The sequence below is a fragment of the Oncorhynchus mykiss genome, chromosome 5 (genome assembly GCF_057628025.1).
Source record: "Oncorhynchus mykiss isolate SJ-2025 chromosome 5, ASM5762802v1, whole genome shotgun sequence".
Classification (NCBI taxonomy): Eukaryota; Metazoa; Chordata; class Actinopteri; order Salmoniformes; family Salmonidae; genus Oncorhynchus; species Oncorhynchus mykiss.
In genome coordinates this window covers 46,192,688-46,215,917 of record NC_143026.1, presented here as the reverse complement: position 1 = coordinate 46,215,917, position 23,230 = coordinate 46,192,688, and the positions used below count along the sequence as shown (strand labels likewise).

The following is a 23,230-nucleotide window of genomic DNA, read 5'->3' as shown; positions in this document are numbered from 1 at the left end:
CTCACTCCCTCTACTGCCTCAATTTTAACCACACCCCTTTTCAAGTTCCACTTTGCTGCAGTGTCACCAGGCTGTATGAGCCCGCAATTCGAGCCTGGGGACGAGGTTAGTGACAACCCGACAACTTGAATGTTCTTGGCTTGGCTGTCTTCTTCACTCTGTAAGGCATAGAAAGTACACACTTTAAACTCTCCGTACAAACCTCCCAGAGCTCTCTCTCACCAAGAACCCACCTAATGCACCATAAAGTGCCAGAAGAAATGGTGCTATAACCAAACAGGTTTTCAATGGCTTGGTTCATCCTCAAAAAGGTTATATAGAACCGCAAAGTACTCTTATATTTTTAGCAGTGCACACCTAAGCACAAGAGACCATTCGTTAGCCTTTACAGAGTCACCTCCAGTCCATGTCAATAGTAAATAAATCCAATCCTAACAGTCGAGGTGTGCTGTAAAACCTTTCGTTGTACTGTACTGATTTTAATTGATGCAACTCCTTATTTCCCCCTCCACTGAATAGGCTCAAATAAGAGACGAATTCTAAAGTTATTTGTAGGACAGAGAGGTACACTAATTTCCTGAACACATGAATGACAGTGGAGGGGGAAAGGAATGGATTGGGCATCCTTGGCAGCATCCCAAATGGCACCCTATTCCTATAGGGCTCTGGTCAAAAGTGTTGCACTATATAGAGAATAGCGTCCCATTTGGGACAAAAACCTTGTGGCCCGACCTACACTGCATAATCCTTCTCTAGGCACCATCTAACCAAATAGCATTAGTAAATGAAGGATAGGCTTTGTCGCTATGCCTTTAAATGTAGAAACATTAAGACATTTCAAAACGGATGAAACATATACCCAGGGGAATATTCTTGATTTATGGATCACAAAGTCCATTTTTTTCACCTGTTCAGACCTTCAAGTAGATTTCTTCCAGGATATTAGGCAGCCTTTTGGCGTTGCGCTTTAAGTTTTTATTACAGAGAGAAATTTAGTTCCTTGAGGATGGCGATATATATATATTTAAAAAAAGCAATCGCAGCTGAGCACATGACTGACCAGGTAACAAAACACTTGGGTCAGTGGCACACAGAAACGGAGATTTCCTAATTGCATGAAAAATAAATGCTGCCGCTACTTCGCCTCCAAACCAAGTTGCATGAACCGTAGAGCCGACTGAAGTTGGGGGGGAAAAAATGAACCAATACTTTTTACTTTAACGATCAACCTTTACGTTATGCTACATTTGCAATCTTTCAATAAGTCCCAGTATTTAGGCCTACTGACCTAGGTAAGGAATCACAAAGCAGCCAGCGTTCTTCCTGTACCGTATAACTAAAATCAATAAACGTCAGCTTTCCCCTGAAATATTCAGACTCTAAACTGACACTTCCCTGAGCCTGGGTATGAAGATGCTCTAATAAAAGCCTGTCCATGCAATCCATTATAAAACTACCCACTTTTCCTCCTTTAAAGACACTTTTCCCATCTTCTGTCTCTTTTTTCCTAACCCCCATTCATTTTCTTCTTCAAGGACACCATGTCATCTCCCTGACACCTGTCCCTCTGCTCTGACAGACTACAATTAAAACATAGTTTCAATGCTTTGAACCTCGGCGCTTTCATGAGCATTAGTCCACATTGTGTCTCTCCTTTCATCTACGTCTCTCTCTTGCTCTCTAGCTCTCCCCCTCTCTTTCTGGTCCCGTCTTCTTTCTTTCACTGTTTCTCTCTCCCCACCCTCTGATGGTTGCCAAAGTCCCCATGGCAACCAGCAGATACAGTACCTGAAACAATTCACAAGCTTATTTGAGCATACAGGTGCAGTGTGTGTGTGTGTGTGCGTGCGTGCGTGTGTGTTGACTAGACGTGTGGGGTTGGATGATAGGAGATAGGGCGAGAGAGGACGAATGCAACATGAAATTCATCAAGATAAACAAAATGTGCCTGAGCAGAGCGAGCGTCTGCTAGCCCCAGGATATTGTTTATTATGCTTCCTGCTCTTCATTTCTCTCCCTTTCACACGAAACATGTTACATCCTTGTCTCATGGGTTTCACCTCTACCCATGATAACAGCCAGTAAACTAACACCTTGTCTCTTCCACCATGGCCTTTACATTTAAATGTTGTGACAGAACATTCTTCTGAGTCAACACACTAACAGCAGCAAGGTTAATTTGTGACTGACGCTATCCATAAAGTGCTGGGACGGGACATGAGTGACTGAGTTCACCAACTTAACATGACTACATTGCGAAATGGACTGTTATATAAGACCACAGCATACGTCCCAAATGGCACCGTACTCTCTACATAATGCACATCTTTTGACCAGGGCCCACAGGGCCCTGTTCAAAAGTAGTGCACTATATAGGAAATAGGGTGCCATTTAGGATGCAACCCATATAACCATTCAACCCTTCAACCCATGTCTAGCTAATTAATTTATGATATGATTGCACTGTATGTATAGGCTATATACAGTCAGGTCCATAATTATTGGCACCCTTGATGAAGATGAGCAAAAGAAAGACTATCAAATAAAATATTAAATTAAATATTATTTTATACTAATGAAATTGCTCCCCAAAGAATATACTGTTTATCAACGCCCAAACCACCACTGGTGTGCGTGGCCAAAGAGCTCTATTTTCGTGTCATCTGACCATAGCACCGCCTGGAGTTTGATAAAACGTCATTGGAACTTGGATTGGAACCGGTGCTACGGTCATATGGCATAAAAACAGAGCTCTTTGGCCACGCACACCAGTGGTGGGTTTGGCGTTGAAAAACACAAGCATAAGCAGAAAAGTACCTCACACAGTAAAATATGGTGGTGGATCTTTGTTGTGGGGCTATTTTGCTTCCAGTGGTGGAAAAAGTACTCAATTGTCATACTCGAGTAAAAGGAAAGATACCATAATAGAAAATGACTCAAGTGAATGTGAGTCACCCAGTAAAATATTACTTGAGTAAAAGTCTAAAGGAGTCTGGATTTAAATATACTTAGTGGTGGAAAAAGTACTAAATTGCAGCATTCGAAATGTGGGTACTTTTGGGTGTCAGGGAAAATGTATGGAAGTAAAAAGTACATATTTTCTTTAGGAATGTAATGGAGTAAAAGTAAATGTTTTCAAAAATATAAATAGTAAAGTACAGAAGCCCCCAAAAATGACTTAAGTAATACTTTAAAGTATGTTTACTTAAGTACTTTACACCACTGGCCATTGTTAAGGTCAACAAGAACTCTACCAAGTACCAGGACATTTTAGCCAAAAACTTGGTTGGCTCTGCCAGGAGGCTGACACTTGGCCACAAGGGGATCTTCCATCAAGACAACAACCCCAAGCACTAATCAAAATCCACAACAAAATGGTCAATAGACCACAAAATCAACATTTTGTAATGGTCAGTCTCCGGACTTGAACCCCATTGAAAACCTGTGGTTTGAATTGAAGAGGGGAAGTCCATAAGAGCAGATGAAGGATATCAAAGATTTGGAAAGATTCTGTATGGAGGAATGGTCTAAGATCCCTCCCAACGTGTTCTCCAAGATCATAACACATTTTAGAAAAAGGCTCGGGTATTGAAAATCAAATCAAAGTTTATTTGTCACATGCGCCAAATACCTTACAGTGAAATGCTTACATACAGGCTCTAACCAATGGAGCGGGGAAAAATTTACGTGTGTACAGTGGGGCAAAAAAGTATTTAGTCAGCCACCAATTGTGCAATTTCTCCCACTTAAAAAGATGAGAGAGGCCTGTAATTTTCATCATCACTTCAACTATGACAGACAAAATGAGAAAACAAAATCCAGAAAATCACATTGTAGGATTTTTAATGAATTTATTTGCAAATTATGGTGGAAAATAAGTATAATCACTAGCCTGCTATTCTGTGGAGTGGCTGTGTGGTCCCTTATCTCGGATGATCTTTTCCAAGTTTAAAATGATAAACATTCAACATTGGCCATGCTGTCAATGATGCATGATTTGAGTTGTAAATCCGGCATCTTTCTAGAGCTACGACCTGAAGATCAATGACGTCATCATGATTGGGCCCTGTTTTCTTTCAAGTTCCCAGTTGTTTTGAAAGCACCATAAAGTCAGAGAATTACAGACTTTGATGACAAAATTGCCAAAAAGGACCGCCGTGCCACCTTCCTGTTCAAGTGAGCACAGCACAACAAGGTGAGTCCAAAAATGTATTGTATGCTGCTGCATAAATGATGTAATATGCCAGGGAGATATGTATACCGTAGCTTCGAAAAGTAATACTAAATGTATATAGTGTAGTAAGATGTTAGTAGACCGTGTGCGTCACCATAATAATTTGGTCTATTTACCCCTCTTCATTTCGCCTACTGTTCTGACTTTGTGGTGCACATGTAGCCTATAATCTGTTTTAGAGAAATGTAATCATCAAATATTGTAAGAGCTTTTATTGTCTGGTTATATGCCGCCTTTATTTATCCTACGGTTCTGACTTGGTGTACAGGGAGATTACTGTAAGAACGGCTCATGTTCTGAATTCTGTCGCTGTACATTTCAAAAGTGCTAAACAAATTGTTATTTTGCCTTTGTCCGTCCTAGCTCGCTCATTAATGTCTTCAACAAAATTACAGATTGCCTCTTATCCGCTTGTCGTCCCCTTATGCCATAGTTTGTAACCTGAATTGTCATTAGAAACCACATTTGTTTAAGCAAGTCAGCCATATAAGCTATGTTTTTTTTAAAGGAAGTAAATGAGGCTGAATGAACTGTTTCGCTGCTAGACAAGGCTCTGCTGATAGCAAGGTGTAACAGTGGTAAAGTGTTGTGACTGCTGTTGGGAAAGCTTTATGTAGGCCCAACAGTTTGTGGGCACCGTTTGTCACCGTTATAGTGCAATTCATGTATTGTTTAGTGTTTTGTAGTGGCTTTGCTGGCATGCATCCCACTTCTTTTTTTTTTTTGCCCCACCAAGATTAACATGCTAAAATCGCCACTGAATTCTGTACATTTTGCCATGTCTAATGTGTATTTATGCGATATTTGAGTGACTAAAAAAATTACAACAATGTCTATGGGCTAAAAAAACGAAATAAAAAAACAGCTGACTTGGGCTAGTTGATCTGGACATTTCTGACAAGTTAGAAATAGCTCTGTAAGGTATGCCATTGACTAACATGACAAGAGGAACTGATGAAGCACTACCCAATTTCGAAATCTCACCTTATGCATTCTGCTATTACAACTTTCGAGAGTAAGTTTAAAGCCTGAGTTGCTTAGAAGAAAAAACAAATTAAGAAGTTAGGACAAGTTTGCCATTTATCGCAACAATTTGTGTGACAACTATCGGTAGAAAAAAGCAATGGAAACACATTAAACTCATGTTTTATATTCGGTACATGAAAACTACACTGCAATGCAGGAAATGTTCAACTTGTAGTGAATTTGAGGTTGGAAAAAAGTGTCTGAAGTTTGTAATTTGCACTTTTTTCCCCTTACGAAAAATTAACATAATATTTTGCATTTCCTGTTGCTGCATATTTTCTCAAATTAAGATCCCATATCTGTACAGACTTTAATACGCAACAAAGTGAGTCTGATGGAAACAACTCTGGTGGCAAAATGTCCATCTTTTAAATGAAAATAAATGAATAATATTCACATGAAAATCTGTCACAAATTGGATGGAAATCTAGCTAAAGATTAAGACATGAATACAACAGTTCCCTCTTTCTTCCTCCTATCATCCCGTCATCTCCCTCCTCCAGCATCTGCGAGGCATGGCGCAGTTGTGAGGCAGGTGGCGGAATAGAGAGAGAGAGAAAGAGAGAGCACGCACCCGAGAGAAAAAAGAGAGGTCCATCAATCCCCACCACGACTGGACAAATGAGGCACACAAAGAGGAGGGGGGGGGGGGGGGGTGATGAATGAGTGAGATGGAGAGAAGGGGGGGGGGTGAGTTTATCAGAGAGACAGAGACACCACAGGGCCAGGTAAACATGATGCTGCCAGTGACACGGTGACACAGCTAAAATATGCCCAACTGACCAAGACAGTGTAAACCAACTGTTATACAGGCTCGGGAGTTCATCAAGTTCCATATTTTTTATGTGGTGGTGCCGCACCATGAATTATTGCAAAGTACCTGGACATTTCTCAGAACTATGGCACACAGTTTTAACATAACGCGCAAATATATTGCCATTATACATGTTTTTTTTGTGAGCTGTCAGTAAAATATAGACTGAGGTGAAGTGTCATGGTGGATACCCAACCCTATACTTCCAAGGGGGGCCAAAAGGACTGAGCCATATACTTACTGTGAAAGCCAATTTATGCTTGATCCAAAGATGTGGTCGGAGGCTTCGTATGGAGGGTGTGGCGTAATTGTGGAGCCTCCGGAGGCCAAATCAAATTTTGTAACAATGTGGATGGCTCCGTATAGCTCCGCATTTACATGATTGGTTGACGGTAGGTGCGGGCGGTACGTCCTGTTTAAACACAAACTCACTTCATTGACAACCTCCTTCACAGTAGCTCTGCTCTGCTAAGCACAATAAGTATGAAAGCCCTGAAGTTTGCGGAGAGCGGCATCGCAGTAAATGGTGTACAGCCAATTCTGACATCAGATTGACCATGCAACGCCTTTAAGTCATATCTGTATCTTTAGACAAAGACAAACTAGTTTTGCCTGTGGCCCCCTCTGTCTGGGAACATATATGACATGATGTCTTATATTACATATGCCCGCTAGTCTATGTATACAGAACGTACACAGCTCGAGAAGCCAACACATTCAGTACATCAGGATCATACTATGCCCATTCAACCGTCCCCAACCTTGCCCTCTGACAGGTCAACATGACATCCTTACTATAACAGACACATCAGTTCCCACCCCTTGGAGCACAAAATGTCAGCCTGTAGTCATGGCAACAGCATATTAACATGTACCCTTGGCTTCTGGTGTTGAGAGGCTGAGGCGAGTCGTTACAACCCACGCATTCCATAGTGCTGTGATGCACGTAGCTAGTGTGTGTGTGTGAAAGACGGGGCCAAGAAGGTACGCACCAAGTCACACATAAATGAGACACACAATTCAATTAAGCCTGAATTGCACTTTTGTGATCTTGTGATTCATCAGCATTGTTCCAAGAAGACACACAGTAAGAAACACTGACAGAGGCAGACACGTATAGCTCAAACACCCGACTTGACAATGGTCACCATCTAGCTACCACCAACCAATCTATGGGGAGATCTCTGGCACCACACGACTACATGGTGAATAACTCCGCCGAAGGAACGCAGAAATAAAACAGGAAATAGATCAGACATCAGACAGCTGACCAAAGCTTTGTCCTGACCTGGAGCAAATTGTGTTCCCACATAGCGTATGCCTCCAGGACGGAAGACGATTGATGGAAAATGAATAGAGAGCAAATTGTGTGCAGAGTCCAAAGGTTATCCATTAACTGTGCCTAGCACTAATTAAACTTCGAGCAGAGGAGTTTCCATCTAAAACCAAGAAGACCTCATACACTACAGTTCAAAAGTTTGGGGTCACTTAGAAATGTCCATGTTAAAAATCTGCCGTTTCCAGCTACAATAGTCATTTACAACATTAACCATGTCTATACTGTATTTCTGATCAATTTGATGTTATTTTAAAATGGACAGAAAATGTGCTTTTCTTTCAAAAACAAGGACATTTCTAAGTGACCCCAAACTTTTGAACAGTAGTGTATATAGAGGCCATTTATTTCATATGATGCAAGAGGGACTGGATTAATGTGCATTTTCACTATAAACTGATTATTACAATGCCATAATAACGCTATAACTAACAGTTCTATATTAGAATGGACTCTAGAATCATCAACAGTATAATATGAAGACTAGAATCATCAACAGTTTATATAATATGTAGACTAGAATCAACCGTTTATATAATATGAAGACTAGAATCATCAACAGTATATATAATATGAAGACTAGAATCATCAACAGTATATATAACATGAAGACTAGAATCATCAACTGTTTATATAATATGAAAACTAGAATCATCAACCGTTTATATAATATGAAGACTAGAATCATCAACAGTATATATAATATGAAGACTAGAATCAACCGTTTATATAATATGAAGAATAGAATCAACCGTTTATATAATATGAAGACTAGAATCATCAACCGTTTATGTAATATGAAGACTAGAATCATCAACAGTATATATAATATGAAGACTAGAATCAACCGTTTATATAATATGAAGAATAGAATCATCAACCGTTTACATAATATGAAGACTAGAATCATCAACAGTATATATAATATGAAGACTAGAATCATCAACAGTATACAGTAGGGAGAACAAGTATTTGATAACCTTCCTATTTACAAAGCATGTAGAGGTCTGTCATTTTTATCATAGGTACACTTCAACTGTTAGAGACGGATTTTAAAACAAAAATTCAGAAAAACACATTGTATGATTTTTAAGCAATTAATTTGCATTTATTGCATGACATAAATATTTGATACATCAGAAAAGCAGAGCTTAATATTTGGGACAGAAACCTTTGTTTGCAATTACAGAGATCATACGTTCCCTGTAGTTCCCACTCCTCCATACAGACCTTCTCCAGATCCTTCAGGTTTCGGGGCTGTCGCTGGGCAATACGGACTTTCAGCTCCCTCCAAAGATTTTCTATTGGGTTCAGGTCTGGAGTCTGGCTAGGCCACTCCAGGACCTTGAGATGCTTCTTACGGAGCCACTCCTTAGTTGCCCTGGCTGTGTGTTTCGGGTCGTTGTCATGCTGGAAAACCCAGCCACAACCCATCTTCTTCTTGAGGGAAGGAGGTTGTTGGCCAAGATCTCGCGATACATGGCCCCATCCATCCTCCCCTCAATACGGTGCAGTCGTCCTGTCCCCTTTGCAGAAAAGCATCCCCAAAGAATGATGTTTCCACCTCTATGCTTCACGGTTGGGATGGTGTTCTTGGGATTGTACTCATCCTTCTTCTTCCTCCAAACACGGCGAGTGGAGTTTAGACCAAAAAGCTCTATTTATGTCTCATCAGACCACATGACCTTCTCCCATTCCTCCTCTGGATCATCCAGATGGTCATTGGCAAACTTCAGACGGGCCTGGACATGTGCTGGCTAGAGCAGGGGGACCTGATTTTTAATACATGACGGCGTAGTGTGTTACTAATGGTTTTCTTTGAGACGTGGTCCCAGCTCTCTTCAGGTCATTGACCAGGTCCTGCCGTGTAGTTCTGGGCTGATCCCTCACCTTCCTCATGATCATTGATGCCCCACGAGGTGAGATCTTGCATGGAGCCCCAGACCGAGGGTGATTGACCGTCATCTTGAACTTCTTCCATTTTCTAATATTTGCGCCAACAGTTGTTGCCTTCTCACCAAGCTGCTTGCCTATTGTCCTGTAGTCCATCCCAGCCTTGTGCAGGTCTACAATTTATCCCTGATGTCCTTACACAGCTCTCTGGTCTTGGCCATTGTGGAGAGGTTGGAGTCTGTTTGATTGAGTGTGTGGACAGGTGTCTTTTATACAGGTAACGAGTTCAAACAGGTGCAGTTAATACAGGTAATGAGTGGAGAACAGGAGGGATTCTTAAAGAAAAACTAACAGGTCTGTGAGAGCCGGAATTCTTACTGGTTGGTAGGTGATCAAATACTTATGTCATGCAATAAAATGCAAATGAATTACTTAAAAATCATACAATGTGATTTTCTGGATTTTTGTTTTAGATTCCGTCTCTCACAGTTGAAGTGTACCTATGATAAAAATTACAGACCTGTACATGCTTTGTAAGTGGGAAAACCTGCAAAATCGGCAGTGTATGAAATACTTGTTCTGCCCACTGTATATAATATGAAGACTGGAATCATCAACAGTATAATAAGAAGACTAGAATCATCAACAGTATAATAAGAAGACTAGAATCATCAACAGCCTAATATGATCAGTAGATGCCTACTGGACAAATTTTCTTTGTATTGCTTTTAAATCTTTTTAATGAATTGTTTTTATCTTATTAACACTTTGTTCTAGCTAACTATTTGTGTAGGTAGCTATCAAGTAAACACAATGATATAGAATCATCAGCAGTGGCCACAAGGAATTATTCTAATCATATCTAGCAGCCTCATACTGGATATAATGACTGTAGTTGGTCTCTTATGAAGAGAGACTATGGAAAAACACACACAAGAGGCAGGCAACAGGGCCTGACAATCATAACAATGCAAACAAGCTTTCAGTCTAGCATTACATTACGCATGTGTGTGTCTACTTTCATCAATAATACTGTCAACTGAGCTCTGTGTCTCTCTAACACATCTTACAAACGGCCATGCCACTGCTGGACCAGAACGCTGAGGATATAATAACTCACTGCCCTGGAACAAATTTAATTCACAATTTTTTTTTAATTCTCAGGCGTCTCAGTAGAATTAAAATTGATTATATTACACTAGCTCCCCGATGCCATACAATCAGATAATCCTAATGATTTTCCCTCAATCTTTTTCGTCTTAACACAGGACCAATCAAATCAGACCCAAATCAGAGAGACTGGTTATTGGTTGGTTTCAGCTTGGAGGGCGGGGTCATGTCAGTTGACACCCCAGGCAGAGTAGGAAATGGGTTTGTACAGACAGAAAACAGACATTTAGATGCACAAATACACATACATATTGTAAAACAGAGACATAGAAGCACGCACACAGACACACCTGACCTACAGTACCTGTACCCAGCCAAACCGTATAATACACAAGAGGCAGGCAACAAAGATGATATGAGTGGGTAGGTTTCTGAGAAAAGATCCAAGAACCATATTACATCATGAAAACCTTGTTAGCTAGTCCTCACTTCCAAATGACCCCAAAAGTGGGCTAAGGCCTTTCTCTTCGAGCAGGAGGGGAAGATCGAACTGTAAGTAGCACATTGTCAGCAGACAGATGGACTCCCCACACACACACACTTTGCCTAGAAGGCAGACAGCTTAATGTCAACGTAAAGATCCTGGTAAGCACACAGACAGACACTCCATAAGAAGAGCTCAGCTTGTCATCCATCATATATACAATACGAAACCCAGAACACCACATTGCATGGAATCACATGATGGGTTCTAGAATGAGAACATTACAAAAGAACACTATCGATCACCGTCCCCATCAGATAGACATCACGGTTGTTGTATCCTGAATATATGTGTAGAGAACGTACACCGTGCAGGATTACGTCATGTCTGGCATTCAATGATCTGATCGTCTGTGAACCTTTGAAGAGTTGGTCTGTGCTGTGTGAAACTTCACTGTCTTGTTAGTGTTGATTATTCACTGCTATACGTCATTGCTGGTTCTAAACATGGGGTGCTAGTACCCACAGACCATATGTACAGTGGGGTGAACAAGTATTTGATAACCTGCTAAATCTGCAGTGTTTCCTACTTACAAAGCATGTAGCGGTCTGTAATTTTAATCATAGGTACACTTCAACTGAGACGGAATCTAAAACAAAAATCCAGAAAATCACATTGTATGAATAACTAATTAATTTGCATTTCATTGCATGACATAAGTATTTGATACATCAGAAAAGCAGAACTTAATATTTGGTACAGTAACCTTTGTTTGCAATTACAGAGATCATACATTTCCTGTAGTTCTTGACCAGGTTTGCACACACAGCGGCAGGGATTTTGGCCCACTCCTCCATACAGACCTTCTCCAGATCCTTCAGGTTTCGGGGCTGTCGCTGGGCAATACGGACTTTTAGCTCCCTCCAAAGATGTTCTATTGGGTTCAAGTCTGGAGACTGGCTAGGCCACTCCAGGACCTTGAGATGCTTCTTACGGAGCCACTCCATAGTTGCCCTGGCTGTGTGTTTCAGGTCGTTGTCATGCTGGAAGACCCAGCCACGACCCACTTCTATGCTTCATGGTTGGGATGGTGTTCTTGGGGTTGTACTCATCCTTCTTCTTCCTCCAAACACGGCGAGTGGAGTTTAGACCAAAAAGCTCTATTTCTGTCTCATCAGACCACATGACCTTCTCCCATTCCTCCTCTGGATCATCCAGATGGTCATTGGCAAACTTCAGACGGGCATGGACATGCGCTGGCTAGAGCAGGGGGACCTTGCGTGCGCTGCAGGATTTTAATCCATGACGGCGTAGTGTGTTACTAATGGTTTTCTTTGAGACTGTGGTCCCAGCTCTCTTCAGGTCATTGACCAGGTCCTGCCGTGTAGTTCTGGGCTGATCCCTCACCTTCCTCATGATCATTGATGCCCCACGAGGTGAGATCTTGCGTGGAGCCCCAGACCGAGGGTGATTGACCGTCATCTTGAACTTCTTCCATTTTCTAATATTTGCGCCAACAGTTGTTGCCTTCTCACCAAGCTGCTTGCCTATTGTCCTGCAGCCCACCCCAGCCTTGTGCAGGTCTACAATTTATCCCTGATGTCCTTACATAGCTCTCTGGTCTAGGCCATTGAGGAGAGGTTGGAGTCTGTTTGATTGAGTGTGTGGACAGGTGTCTTTTATACAGGTAACGAGTTCAAACAGGTGCAGTTAATACAGGTAATGAGTGGAGAACAGGAGGGATTCTTAAAGAAAAACTAACAGGTCTGTGAGAGCCGGAATTCTTACTGGTTGGTAGGTGATCAAATACTTATGTCATGCAATAAAATGCAAATTAATTACTTAAAAATCATACAATGTGATTTTCTGGATTTTTGTTTTAGATTCCATCTCTCACAGTTGAAGTGTACATATGACAAAAAATTACAGACCTCTACATGCTTTGTAAGTAGGAAAACCTGCAAAATCGTCAGTGTATCAAATACTTGTTCTCCCCAATGTAGGTGCTATATAATATCAGCCTATCTAGTATTCTATATCTATGCTAGTACCCCTGAGGATACCCAGACTAAGCCTTGTTAAACCAGCCTGATATCTAGAGAGCAGCTCAAAGGGAAGTGGAACTTAACGTGAGCAAAGCAGTCAGTCTGGTTTCACAAGGCTATCCTCAAATCAAATCAAATGTATTTGTCACATACACATGGTTAGCAGATGTTAATGCGAGTGTAGCGAAATGCTTGTGCTTCTAGTTCCGACAATGCAGTAATAACCAACGAGTAATCTAACTAACAATTCCAAAACTACTACCTTATACACACACAAGTGTAAAGGGATAAAGAATATGTACATAAAGATATATGAATGAGTGATGGTACAGAGCGGCATAGGCAAGATGCTGGCCTATTCACAGTGTATAAAGTGGGGAAGACTCATAAGAGAAGGGCTGCGACAAATTATTATTAGAAATTGTGTGGTTAACTGTATAGATAAAAGGCAACATTGTGCTGCCCTCTTCATTGACCTGTCAAAGGCTTTCGATACTGTTCACTCGTTGCTAATTCAGAGGCTTTTCAACAATAACTTGACAGATAGAACTCAATGCATATCTACTGATGGTGTTATATCAGGTTTCCTGGATATTATGAAAGGTGTCCCGCAGGGCTTGATTCCGGGTCCTATACTTTTTACATTAACAATATTGACGTGTCTGTAAAAAAAATGTAACCTGCCCTTGTATGCCGATGATACTGCTATGTATGCTATTGCCCCCACGGTTGACCAGGCTCTATCTGAACTACAGTCTGCCTTCATTGTATTACCGAAAAAACTTTATCGACCTGAAATTAGTATTGAATGCAGGCAAAACAAAGTACATGTTGTTATCTAGAGCACATAAAAATAACTCTGATGATTTAAGAATATGTACTATATATGTCTATATTGATAGTGTCACTGATACATATATCTGGGCACTTGGATAGATGAAAAGCTGTTTTTTTAATAACATTTTACTGCAGTGGCAAGATTATGGTCACATAGACCCAGTAATCTTGAACAAATCTACTTTGAAACAAAAGTATACACCTCCCACACATGGTTAAGGGCTTAAAAAATAAGACACCTGTACCATGTCAGATACAGAGTTGAAATGTATAACATTTTTAGTTTGTATCCCAACATTACACTTTATATAGATCACAGAAGACTGAAATATAACAAAACCGTTTAACATGGAAACGCCGGAATTTCAGTGGGTTTTCAGAAATAATGTTTATTAATGATGAAAAATATTAATAACATTACGCCCATGAGGCCAATAGCGGGCAATTTGGTCATTTGACTGCAGGAAAGGGTTGAAAAACCATATCCATGAGTTGAAGCTAAGAATAAAAATGGCCGTCTTCTATAACAGGCCCTGCCTCCTGCTAAATTGTAGAAAGCAGATTATTCAGTCAACGTTCCTATGGCGACATCATCTATGTGAATGCAGCTGCCACTTCATTAAAGCTGTTAGATGCAGGTTGTCATAGCGCTTCATTAAGGGCAACAGTTTTAGTACTCATCACTGCATTCTCTACCAGTAAGTTGGTTGACCCACTTTGATGTCAAGTCGGTTGATACATTGCTATATTTTCATTTATAAAGCCCTTTTGCAAAAAAAGCCCCACTGTATCTAACATCGTTACTAAACTTAAGACATAAGAGTTACCACACCCCGTCTCAGGGACGGCTAACTCTGAAAAAAATTCCTTTGTTCTCTACTGAGTGGAGTAAATTAGCTTTTAGTTTCTATGCACCTTATTTGTGGAACAATCTTCAAAATGTTCTTAGAATGTGATGTGCTGGTGTCTCTAGGGCAATTCAGAAAGCTGATTGAGGACCTTATTACCGATTAATGTTTGTTTTTGTGTCCTTGTTTTTCTTTCGGCTTGCATTTTGTATTTATAGTTTGATGTGTGTATTTTCTGTCATTTCTGTAATTCAGGGTTCATCTGTAAAAGAGACCTTGGGCTCAGTATGACTCCCCGATAAAATAAAGGTGAAATTATTTTTTGTTAATGGCACCCTATTCCCTGGGTCTCGTTTCCCAAAGCCTTCGTAGCGTTAAGACCTCGTTAGAGCCAAGGTGTTTCCATGAGCCTTCGTTAGTAACCTTCGCACATCTATGATCGATCCAGACCACTCATAGAGCAGCCAAAGTGCATCATTAGTTGCTTTTTTTGCTCGTCCTCATCACTTTATTCACAGAACATCTCAGCTAAACATGGAATCAATATGTTTATGCCATCTGTCTGACTGTGACTGCCAATATCTTCAGAACGAAGTTGACTACAAATACAACATTGCCGAAGTATTGGCAATTGTTACATCAAGTGAAAGATAAAATGAAAACTGAGATGATGGCATGAAAATATAGCCTATTTACAGCCATAGGTGGTAATTTCTCTCTAGGTCAGGAGCTGATCGGTTATCAGTATTGTGGAATATTTTTGAAGTTAAAGTACGCTTTGAATGGAGAAAGCTGATCCGAGAGCAGCACTGCTTTTCTTTTTATCCTATCAGTATCCAAATGACACACTTAGCGAACGTTCTCTCTACTTGATTGCTTGTTTGGGAAATTCGCTGGTACTTTTGTATACTTTTTAGGCAGTATTTGTCCCAGAAAATTGCACACTAAGTCACAAATGTGCAAATGTGGGCATGATATTATTGCTCTCGCGCTCTCTGCTGTGTGTGCCTCATGCTACCTGCCACTCAAATGCCGAGGGGGGAGGGGGGCGGTAAATGTCAAGAAAATGGTGCCACACAGCTTCTAGGAAACAGTTGCTTTCAAACTAGGGATGTCTTGGCTAATTGAGGTGAGACAGTAACTCTGCTCATAGAACTACACATTGACACATCCAGCCCAAAGTGTGAGGTTTAGAAAACACTTACTAGTCGCCAAAGTACAGGATAATGTCTTTAAGTTACATGCAACTGGGAAATTAGGCCCTGATCCCTATGGGCCCTGGCCAATAGTAGTGCACAGGGTTCCATTTTGGACGCAGACTTGTCCTAATGGCCAGTTGCACATGAGGGGGTACTCCCTGGGCAGAACAACATGTAAGCCTGGGTTACATGGGAGCCTGGGTTACATGGGAGCCTGGGTTACATGGGAGCCTGGGTTACATGGGAGCCTGGGTTACATGTAACAAAAGAAGGTTGAGACTGTTGGCTGAGTGAATATCAACAGAGGTCATTTATTAGAAGCTGAAGGTTAACCTCCGAGCTCTGCCTTCTATTTTACTGGAAAAGTTGTCTCCTCTAACTTCTGTTTACCAGAATGAAATAAAAAGACCCTTTGTCAGCACACGCTGTGTGCATGTTTTTTTTTGTCACCTCTCCCTCTTTACAGAGTGGCTTCTGTAGGGCAAGCGTGTACAGTCAGTGCCACTAAAATAGTTGATTTTCTTCATCTTTTTATATCTCCATCCTCTGTTTTGGCAGGCCGCCATTCAAGTCTTTTTCTTGTTATTTATTCCGGCCCCCTTTCTCGCTCTCTTGCTGTTTGCCTCTGTGTTGCTGTGGTGACTGTAGGCGGCGGTGCATTGAAACATCGCTCGGAGAAATGTCGGATATGGACTAACCACTATGTTCTGACACACAGATACACGGTTGTAACCTGCTGTGTCTTTCTCCATACATTCAACAGCAACAACAACATGCACATTCAAATTGCTCCCGCTAAGCCAGTACAGCATAACAAAGGTACATTTAAATCCTCCAAGAGTCATCCAACAGCCATCCAACAAGAAAGGAGTTGAGATGTATCCTGTCTGCCTACTGTGCAAAGAACATACGATGCTGGTAACAACAGGGTTGCTTGTTTGATTCTTACGTGTGCCGTATCCTGAATATTTTGTATGCGTCACCGTTAACCGGCAGTTCTGTAAGTCGCTTTGGATAAAAGTGTCCGCTAATTTACCATACGATCGTACCACGCTCAAAGTCACTTAGGTCATCCGTTTTGCCCATTCTAACTTTCCATGAACGGGGTGGTGTACCTAATAAACGGGGCAAAACAGTGACGAACCATCCAAGAAATAACTTGAGAAATGCCCTGTATGTACTTCGTCCTGTACGACAAACACATCACAGACCATGTGACATTCGGGGTTATAACACAGACCGGGGAACATTACATCCCAGTGCCTTGATATCCATTGAATTAATTTCCAAAGGCCCTTTCTTTATGGGCTGGTGAGTCTAATGTGGAGACTTTGATGTCTTCCAAAATGGCACCCTATTCTTTAGTGCACAATCTTGGACCAGAGCCCAGTCAAAAATAATGCACTGTATTGTAATAGGGTGGCATTTCAGATGCAGCCTTTCATGTTGTTCGGTCATGGCCCTGCTGAAGGAGGCATGGCAACCAGGTCTCTAAGCACCCTGTGACTGAAGCTGAGGCCAGGGCTACATGATGATGGTAGTGGAGGAGGGGCCGGAGGAGGTGGGGGGAGGGGGTGAGTGGAGGGAGGGGACATGTGTAGCATGCTGGGAGGCTGGGAGCATGATGGCTGCTGCTGGGAGACTGTGGTGTGTGTGTGTATATGTTTCTTCGTGCGTGTGTGTCTTTCCTCTGAATCCACTCATCAGTAGAATGTTTTTGAAGTTCCCCTGCATGTTTGTGTTCAGTTTGTTCTCCAAATAGCCTATATCTGTTATGTAGGCAAGGAGACACATTTTATTTCCCTCACACAGAAAGTTTACGTTAAAAAAAAAAGTACATTCATTGCGGATGACAATTCCTCCGTCAATTACAAAAATCTTTACAACATTCCACTGATAACCACCAAGCCTCGGTGTGAAACAGTAAATTGTTCCATATCTCCACACAGTAATGCGAACAGGCGTGGGCGTACTGGATGTGATTTTAAATCGAAGTTACCTGCTGCAGTATATCTCAGAGTTCTGCGCTCAGCTCTTTTGCTGCCAGTTGCTCTCTGTATATCATACAATGCGTCCATATGGCAGAGGGAGACACAATAACCAGAGTGCGGAGGCCTACCTGCCGTCCCACCATAGATGGAGCCCCATATGCGCAAAAGCCCACCATTCTATCCCACTAGCCTATAGTGGGCGGTGTATTTTGCAGAAGCATAGCGGGCCTAGCCATTCACCGTGACTCAAATGCAATGGTCAAGCGTAGCCTTTTCCCACGATCTAAGGGCGCTCTCTCTCATTGTTTGAATTTGATCTTTTAAAAATAATTTTAGAAACATTTTTCATTTCGATTTTTTTAAGGTCAACCACATTACAATGATTTTGAGGTACAAAAACGAGATTATAAAATATAAAAATGTAAAAAATAAATAATAAATATAAATAATAATATAAAAAATAAAATATAAAATTTGAATATTTTATTGATCAAATGAAATAAAGATCTGTATAGATTTCTTCACCAGGCTTTTTGAAATTCTCCCGCGACAACATTTTCATATCAGGCTACCCCACACGGGGTCACAAGCCCTAGTTTGGGAACCGCTGGTATAAGGATACTGAAATTGTAAGACGAAAAATATGGTTTGCAAAAACAAATTCTGCATGTCAAGTTATATCCAAATACGGTATGGAAATGATATTTATAATCTACTATTCCTTCTCATCAACACTTCAAAATGCATTATTTTCCCTGTTAGAATAAATGGTTAGTTAAAATGACTAAATGGTGAGCCTATCTGATGTATTGGTGACTAAACTAAATGTTCTCATGGCATTCCTCAGACAACTTTGATTTTGCATGAATGACTCAGGGGTGAAAGATGTGTTTAACTCCAATGAACACAATATCAAATGTTCTGAGTATAAAACAGGGGGCATTACGTGTTATTAGTCTAGAGTTTTTTTAAAATATACCACTTACATCTGAAAAAATGCACCAAAGTCCAAAGTGATTGAAAACAACTGTAATGGCGTAGCTCAAGGGGTTACTACTGCATTCTCCTCTCTCAATCTGTGTGTGTGTGTGTGTGTGTGTTTACATGTGCGTGTATGTGTTTCTTCTGTGTGTGTGTGTTTCTCCTGTGTATGTGTTTACGTGTGTGTGTGTGTGTGTGTGTGTGTGTGTGTGTTTCTTATTTCCCCAACTGTGGGGATTGGGTGGAGGGTGTCGTGGTGTCAGGGGACTTGTGAAAATGGGAGTGGGGATATAATATAGGGTATCACATGTGTGTGCTGCTCTGCTCTCTCAACCTACTGGGCTTAGATGGGAGTCAAAGACAGCATTAAGAGGACGTGACAATGGAGCAGAGAGTAAAGCATGGTTCCCACTAGCGAGAGCAAAGGGTGACACCACACACACATCACATGACAGAGACTGGGCTGGTACAACAGAGTTAATAATCTTGGCACTCAGAATCAAATCTCACTTGCTGTGCATGCTGGTTAAGTTTGTCACAAGAGACTCTAGAGGCAATGGTTCTGTGCTGCCCAATCTTGATTATTCCCTTGATGAACATGCATGTACAGGCCTTGTAAGGTAGATCCAGCCTACTATAGACTTGTATGGAATTTACTGTATGTGGTGTAAGAATGCAGGCAGCCCCAGCCTACAAGTGATATGTATGAAAACATAAGAATATGTGAAAATCCCAATGGACTGTCTTGTCACCACGTGGACAGCATAACTACAGATACGAGTAGTCTTTGGGGAGGAATGAAAACACACAGATCTGGATCGTTTCTTCCTCAGTGTCCTCCTCCTCCCCCCTTGCTGGGATGACCCTTTGGAATGGGCTTGTATTTATCGCAATCACTCTTGCAATGAAGACGGCTCTGTTCATTAGTGTGTGTGCGCAATGTGTAAAGGTGTCACTGTGTGAGGGGGATGGGAGATGGAGACAATAGGGACGGGGAAGTGTTTAACATTATCATTGAGAATATGCCCTTCCCCCAATTCAGTCAGCCTTCCCAATCAGTAGTAAGGGAGTACGAGACCAGAAGGCAGGCAGGCAAGGAGGGAGGGATGGAGGGGGGCAGGCACGCAGGCAGTGAGGGAATCAGGCAGGAAGGGACATAGGCAGGCAGAGAAGCAGGCAGGGAGCGAGGGAGGCAGGGAGACAGGCAGGCAGGGAGGGAGGCAGGAAAACAGTCACTCATTGCTGTGTTACCAGGGGGCCAAGGGTGTTGGAAGGGTCACAGAACGAGTCACCACTGGGGATAACAGATTCCGCCCCTCCTCCCTCTCCACTCAGAGAGACACAGCATCAGGGATGACATATGACATCACTGCTGGTGACTGTTGCAGACCCTGCCTAATCGCCCCCTGCCTGCTGTCCTTCACATACATTGTGACCATGCTGGGGCTCTCATGACAGACTGTTACACACATACACACAACAAGGTTCTGGGTTCAAGGTATAATGCAGACACTGCCTCCATAACCTTCATCAGACTTCCTCTGCCTGATGTACCATGGAAACCCTGCTGGTGCAGGCCCGGCCTGTCACCATTATAGAAGCCAGTCCAAGCATCACTGAAAGTCAACTTGATAGGGAATGTCAGTTCTAGTGATATCATTTCTATGGCCTCCACAGCTTTAGGCCCCATGCCTGCTTTAGCCTGCTTTAGCATGGTGTCCATGCTGGCACAGACCCCCCTTACAACATAGAAATACAATGGGAACGTCCATTCCAGCCACTCTCTTGTCTATGGCTTCCCTAGCCCAGCTTGCTGTAGTCTTGTCTCCATAGCCTTCCTCCCCTGCCTGCTGTAGACTGGTGTTAGCATGATGGTGACCAATGACCATGCAGACCTCTCTGCAGGCGGTTCCACTGTCACATAAGGGCTGCATCATAACACAGCATCAGATACAGACTATTTTGTGGAGAGGAGAGCAGCAGTGAGACAGAGACAAGCACACAAGGAGGAGGAGGACATTTGAGTCTGGTTTGATCATACTACTTAAGTTTTGTCAGTAGCCAGCCCTAAACAGTTGGGTACATTCTACAAAACCGCTTAAACTCTGAACTCTCCCTGCTTAACTAGCGTGTACACACACACACAGAGAGAGAGAGAGAGAAAGAGAGTAGGGAGCTCGACGCTAGATACAAGTTTGTGCACTTCAGCACCATGGACAGCAGCCTAAACGCTACTGGGGAGAGAGGAAACTCGAACACCCAAAACTTCAATTATTCCAACTTGTGATTGTTTGATCGTAGGCCTGTGGCATAATTCGTTGTATGAAAATGTGTAACAGTGTATTTCGGGAGATAATAAATAGCCAACAATTACTCTAAATGTCAACCCAAAGAACAACAAAGCATGGGTACACCTGATTTTAGCGTCACCCAATAACATAAAACTACACTACATTTTTAGCTTGATTCGAGAAAGATAAAGTTTAGTCATGCTAATGTCGAGAAATTATACAACTAACAACAGCTACTTCAGGAGGAAACAATCAGGACACACGTTCTAGGCAAAAACATGCTGCTGGAGCTATGGTTAGGCTAACACCTTACCTTTGCAGATATTTGAAATGTACCGGGTCGCATCTGAGTTGTTGATGGCTCGTGAGAGCTCTATTCCGACCATCAGTGAGGCTGGCACATTAAACACCGAATGGTCGCGGGGCAGCCTCGGGTGATACTGATTAGCTTCTTGCCACTGCTTCAGTGTAAACCAAAACAGTTATGATGACCTCTTTCCTTCCAGCAAAGTGACCAGTCCACAAAACCGTTACATGAAGAACTATGTCATACGAACTATGGAAAGGATTGAAGAAGTAAAAAATGAGTTGATAATGTCTACAAAAATCACAACGAAATAAAAACTCAATAAAAATCCTAATACCTCAAAATAAATAGTGTGGAGTCCACACAAGCTACCACGTTTAAATCGCTGTTGTCCTTTAGTTATTTTCACGTTGCTTATTTGTTTTGCGTGTGTAGCTCTCCTCTTATATCCTCATTCATTTCGCGATAGAAAAGTCCTAAGGCCAATTCCAGGCTCCTTTCAATGCATATGTAACGCAAAAAATCTAAAACGTCTCCAAAGCTGCTTATGATAATCTCAAAATAACCTACATCAAAAGAGTCGACAAACTGTGTTTTTATAAGGCAGTCGTGCACCATCAGCGTCCACTTGGATGAAGTTTCATAGGTTGTAGGCTATTGTGCCTGGTATCTTCAAAATACCGTCCCTACACCGATAACGCATATAAGGACAGCAAGTGTAACGGTCATGTGGGGAAAACACGACAGCTCCATATCACGAAGCTGTTATTCACCATTAAAAGGGGTCAGATTTCCAGTCTTCGGAGCTTCTTTGAGCAATAACAGTCAAGGATTTGAATCTGTTATTTTTTTCCCCTACAAGTCTTGGCTTAACTGGTAATATGGGCACGGGCGCTTGTAGCTGCAGTTGGTAAATCCAGGCAGCCAGCTACTGTAGCCCGTATTGCTGACACTCGGTCAGATTCTTCTGCGGGGTAGTCGCTCAAATTTTTTTGATTGTCGTGTACTGCGCGTTGTAGCCTGGCTTTGTAGCCTATTTTCTTGCGCTCGCAGATCAAATTAAGATTAGTAGGCATTAAAATGATCGGCGTTGGGGGTGTTCCAATCGAAGGCGTTGAGATGGAGACAGAACAAACAAACGAAACACGAAATCTCACTGCTGAATCCGATAAACCGCGGATGATCAGAGAGCAGTAGTCCTTAAATCAGCGGTCCTCCTATGCCCACATGTCCATTTAGAGTATGGAAATGGTAAGACTGTGGCAAGTTGAGTCCTTAAGAAATCGACTCTCGAGATTCAGCCTTCGGAAAGATGTCGACGTGGTGAGAGTTAGATTTGCCACCTCTTCTGTCATTCTCATCTTCGATGGGATGACTATATAAGAAGATCTACTCATCAGTTGAATTGCCCACTTTTCATAAAGCGGTTATGAACCACTGCAATGTAATAGGCTAGACTAGCCAGGTTGCCAGTCTGTTTCCTTTGGCACATGACATGGAGTACAAGGAGTGGAATGTTAGCTAACAGACTGGCAACCAGGCTAAGACTAGGCTACTCGCATGGCAAGTTTCTGTACACTTTGGTAGGTATAAACAGTCTGTTTCTATATTTCTGACATTTCTCACAGCAGCCCCATCAACATGTGACACACACACAACTGATTGAAGTTTGTATGTTTCAGCACCTGGACAGCAGCTACAAACATTTATAAGTGTCATAAGCCTTACAATTCCTAATGAATTATAGCCTATAACGTTTACAATAATGCATAAAACATGTACATATACTAATAAGCATTTATAATGGCTTATTCATAACAGTTATTATAAAGTG

The 23,230-nt window shown here is 41.8% G+C and overlaps 1 protein-coding gene across 1 annotated transcript in view; it reads right to left on the bottom strand.

The window, feature by feature from the left end:
• The window catches only part of fam163ba (family with sequence similarity 163 member B, genome duplicate a), a 43,110-nt gene extending 20,149 nt beyond the window's left edge, over positions 1-22,961 (bottom strand). The window contains exon 1 of the mRNA XM_021603102.3: positions 21,403-22,961. The gene's annotated coding sequence lies outside the window, so the exon portion shown is untranslated. The remainder of the gene's footprint in view (positions 1-21,402) is intronic.
• Positions 22,962-23,230: the final 269 nt, after the last annotated feature.